The 4,851-nt window shown below is 55.6% G+C and overlaps 1 long non-coding RNA gene across 1 annotated transcript; it reads right to left on the bottom strand.

The window, feature by feature from the left end:
* Positions 1-2,052, bottom strand: LOC115281411. Its single transcript, XR_003904292.1, has 3 exons — positions 1,873-2,052; positions 602-714; positions 1-68 (listed from the first exon to the last, which is right to left on the bottom strand). It is a non-coding gene; the product is annotated as an uncharacterized LOC115281411 (long non-coding RNA).
* Between the last annotated feature and the right edge of the window lie 2,799 nt (positions 2,053-4,851).

Consider the following 4,851-nt stretch of genomic DNA (forward strand, 5'->3'; position numbering starts at 1 on the left):
TCATCCATTTCTTCTTTGAACGTAAGTCTCATCCGAGCCCTTCTCCTCTTTTCGTTCTTCCTTAGTCTCTGGAGGACGTGAAATTGGATGTTTATAGAGGGCCAGGCGGTATCACGAAGAGGATCAACCACACGATTCCTTCCTGGGTGTTGGAACAGATCAGGAGGGACAGCCCGGAAACCTGGCTGCCGTGGAAAGGGCCTGTGCTCACCTAGTAGCAGCTACAGATCTGACGGGCAAGATCGATTCCTGTTAGTGTTAGGCTTTCTTTGAGAAAATGGAGCTTCTGAGTGCTTTTGAGGAGTCTATGAATAGTGAGTTTGCCTGAAACTCTTTGAACCAAGGACCTGGGACAGGATGAGCTGGTGGGAGGTGCAGAACTTGGAATGAGGAAGTTCTGTCCCTCACCTGAGGCGCATTTCTAGTGAGCCTCAGTTTTTCTCCTCGGTGAAATGAGGGATGATCTTCCTTCTCTCACAGGATTGTTGTAAGAATTAAATGAGGTTAGAGAATGAGACCCTGGGCCAGAGCGCGTCAGTCCTGGGGGGCAGAGGTAGACTCAGGGAGGCTTGGGAGTTTCCTACAGGCAGACGGCACTCACCTCTTCTGCTCAGCTACACCGATGATGTTTGAACTCTGCTTGCTCTCTTCATTCCGAGTCTCCCAAAGACGCACCCTTCTTTGGTTTGCTTCTTGCTCTCAGTGTAGACAGTCCTGAGGATAGAAAGTGAAACCAGTCTCGTAGCAGCGTAGAGTGGGTGTCTGGCCCTCCCAAGGAGCCTGCTGGGGTGCTGACCTAGCAGGCAGGAGACCCAGAGTCCAGAGATCTCCCCTCTTAGCCGGTCTGGTCCTGCCTCTGGGCCGTTTCCTACCTGCCTGAGGTGTTCTAGACCCGACAGGCCTAGGTAGGGTGCTTTGGCTTCCTGCAAAGAAGGATGTGCCCTGAACTGTGGCCTGACCCCCACGTCTCAGTTCTATTTTGTGAATTGTCACGTGGCAGTTCTTCTGAATTTTTTTGCGCTGTTGTCATTTTGTGGCTTTCTTGACAGTTTTAGGCCACAGTTGTCTCTTGCCTGGCCCTGCTCTGACTGCTCCGTGTCAGATTACTGTGTGCTTTTTTTTTTTTGAGCAGACCCTGACTGGCCAGAGCACCCACTCACTGATAAGCCTCCCTGCCTCCGAGGAATCCTCTAGTATATTCAGTTAATTGGCCAATGAGGCCTTCATGGGCCTCCTATTCAGATTGCTGAGGCCCAAGCCTCAAGGCTGAGGGAAGGTCAGTTTTAGAGCTTAAGGCTTTGTCTGGAAGAGCAGGCCTGAGAATTTAGGCCCCTGGAATTGCCAAAGGGGATTGGATGCCAGGGTCTCAATGCCAGAAAGCCTGAACTTGCCCTGCAGGGCTGCGTAGGTTGGTCTTGAAGCAACCCAGCCTCTAGGATCAGGCACAGGGACTCTGTAGCAGTCTCTTTCCTCGGTGCCCTGGTGGCCAGAGCGTGGGGTTGCTCTCCAGAGGAGGCTCCTGAGAATCCCAAGTTGGGGGGGGGTGGAGGGAGAGCCAGTCAGATGGGCGGTGCCAGGGCCCAGGCGTTCTCCCTGCCGGACTGTTGTGCGCTGACCAGAGCTGGTTTCGGGGGGCCATCCGCCGCACACACCTCCCTCCCTCTGCATATCCACACTTAGGAAGGTTGGCAAGGGTCCCGCTCACGCTCTGTCGGATCCAGAGGCCAGGGCTTGAATCAGAGCATCTTTCATCATTTGGGACCACCCTGATGCTTTCTTGCACCCCATCACCTGGGCCCTCCCCCCAGGTGAAGAGCCCTCCTCCCAGCCCCCCCACCCCCTCTCCAGCCACCCCTCAGCCCTAGCTCACACCTGCCTCTTCCGTAAGGGTGGACATCATCCTGGCAGAAGGTGGTGGATCCTGCCACTTCACAGCCCAGGAACTAGGGAAGTTCCTTGACCTGGGTCAGTTTTGGTTTTGATCCTGTGGGATATGGAGAATAAAAGAGCTCTCCTTGGGGCACCTGGGTGGCTCAGTTGGTTAAGCTTCTGACTTCGGCACAGGTCATGATCTCATGTTTGTGGGTTGGAGCCCTGCATCGGGCTCTGTGCTGACAGCTCAGAGCCTGGAGCCTGCTTCGGATTCTGTCTTTTTCTCTCTCTCTGCCCCTCCCCCACTCATACTTTGTCTCTCAAAAATATAGAAACATTGAAAATTTTTATTAGATAAATCAAGCTTATTTATGTGAAAGGGAAAGCAAGCATGAAGGTGGAAGCAGAGAGAGAGAGGGAGAGAGACTGAGACAGAGAGAGAGAGAGAGAGAGAGGGAGAGAGAGAGAGAGAATCCCAAGCAGGTTCCACCCTGTAGGCACAGAGCCAGATGCAGGGCTTGAACTCACAAACCATGACATCATGACCTGAGCCAAAATCAAGTCAGATGCTTGACAGCTGAGCCTCCCAGGCACCTGAGGATCATTCTTCATGTGGACGGCGCTCCTGTTTTCTTGGTACTTTCCTTGTTCTAAAGGGCCACTTATCTTCTCTTCCTGGAATCACAGTTTCCTGAACAAGGTGGGAAGCTTCACCCCCGCCCCAGAGGCATCACCCAGGCTCCCGCAGCTGTAACTGTGATGGGCCAGTGTTTAAACACAAGATTTCTGTGGCTGTCAAGTCACCGAAGTTCATTCTAAAAGTAACACAAAAGAAAAATATGCAAATATCTTTGCAGAAAAATAACTATCTCTGGGTGGTACAAGTATGTAATTTTCCTTTTCTCCTCTATGCTGTGTCTATTCTTTCTTTCTTTTTTAAATTTATTAATGTTTACTAATTTTTGAGAGAGAGAGAGAGAGACAGGGAGAAAGGGGGAGGGGCAGAGAGAAATGGAGACACAGAATCTGAAGCAGGCTCCAGGCTCTGAGCTGTCAGCACAGAGCCCGATGCGGGGCTTGAACTTGTGAATCACGAGATTGTGACCTGAGCCGAAGTCGGCCGCTTAACCAACTGAGCCACCCAAGCGTCCCTGTCTTTTTACTATGGTTAGTTGTGCTAGTTTTGCTGTGTACACACACAGGCAGGCGTGAGCACACGTGTGGGTGTGCGTGTATTTGGCGACAAGCACGTACATGCCAGGGGTCACCGAGGGATCTTCTAAAGGCCTGTGTTGTGTCTGACACTAACTAGGTCATCAAGAGAAGCTGGTGGGATCCATGAAGGCATTGCAGAAGCAGTACGTGTCCTCGGTGCAGATCTGGACTTTCATGAGCTGTGGGCCTAGGCCAGGTCATTGCGTCTCTGAACCTCCGTTTCCCCATCTGCACAGTGAAGGCGGGACCACTTCCCTTGGAGGGCAGGGGCCGGCTGGGTGAGCGGGTAGCTGATACTGTGCCTGTCGCAGAGGTGCTCAGCGCAGGGCCGTTCTGTCCCTCCCCGGGCCCCAGATCTGCCAGCAGGCTCTGAAGTTCCTGACTCAGATCCGGGCCCAGCCCCTCATCAACCTGCAGCTGGTGAACGCGTCGCTGTATGAGCACGTGGAGCAGATGCGCCTCGTCCGGAGGAGACGCGAGCAGCTGAAGCTTCTGGGCGATTACCTGGGCCTGTGCCGAAGTGGGGCCCTGAAGGAGCTGAGCAAGAGGTGAGCGTCCGCACACACAGGCGCGCACACGGCCGGCGAGACCGCCAGGCGCCAGCAGAAATCACCGTCCCATGGCGCATGGGGAAATTACCTCACGCTTTGGGAGTGGCTTCTGTTCGTTCACGGGTTCATTCATGTATTCATTCATCGAACAACTGTTTACTGAGAACTTGCTCAGTGCTCGGCACTGGGCCAGCTTTGTGGGCTCCACACTGAGCAAGGTAGACCCAGTCCTACCCTCTGGAAGGGAAGGCAGATGAGCAGGCAAGCCCACAGCTCCGACAGGGAGGGAGCTACACGAGAGGCAGGACACCTGGACGTACAGAGGTGAGCCCTCCAATCCGGATCGGAGGAGGGCAGAGCAGGGAAGACTTCCTGGAGGAATGTACATATAAGGTGATCCCTGGAGAAGGAGTAAGAAGAGTCCGAAAGGGGAAGGCTCAGGAAAGAGTGTTCCAGATGGAAGCAACAGGGTGCACAGGCCACGAATGAAGGCCCCATCTGAGAGGAGAACAGAGAGAGCTCTGGGGCGAGCAGGGAGGGGAGAGGGGTTGCTGTGAGAAGGCCGAGCTGTGGTGCCCTGGCCCCTCCCTGCCCGGTCCCCCACTCCTGGCTGCTCTGCTGCCGTCCAGCGCAGCATCGCTCCCAGAATCCTCAAAAGAGGGCAAGGTCAGGGTGGGACCCTCAGGACACCCTTGAAGAAGCTGCTGGGCCCTGGTGCCTGGGGACCTGCTTAAGAGTCGGAGGTGATGCTGTGCGTAGGTATGAGCTTAACGCCTTTCTGTGCCCGCTGGGAACGCCTCCTAGCCAGGCTGCGGCCCTCCTGGGGCTGCGCTGTCCTGGGGTCCTCAGCAGGGCCGGCTGCTGGAGGAGCTGGTGCCTACTGTCCCATTGGGCTTTGTTGCTGGGTTTCCGGGGACTCGGAGCAGCTCGCAGTACCGCCCTGCCCACAGCGGCAATTCCGGACCGCGCTGGCCCAGAGACCACCTGTCCGATGGGCTACCGTTCCCCACGGCCGTTCCTGCATCGCTGCTTGGGACCCAGGCAGTGGCCAGGACAGACTCCCAGGGGATCTCAAGGAGGGAGCTGCTGCAGGGGAGGGGCTGGCTCCTCCTAGGCTCCCAGAGCAGCCAGCTGCGCCCTGGCCTCCACAGGACCAGGGAGCTACCTGGGTGCCACCACCAGGGACCCTAACAGCTGCCCCCCCGGGGCAGCC

This window comes from Suricata suricatta, chromosome 17 (assembly GCF_006229205.1).
Source record: "Suricata suricatta isolate VVHF042 chromosome 17, meerkat_22Aug2017_6uvM2_HiC, whole genome shotgun sequence".
Classification (NCBI taxonomy): Eukaryota; Metazoa; Chordata; class Mammalia; order Carnivora; family Herpestidae; genus Suricata; species Suricata suricatta.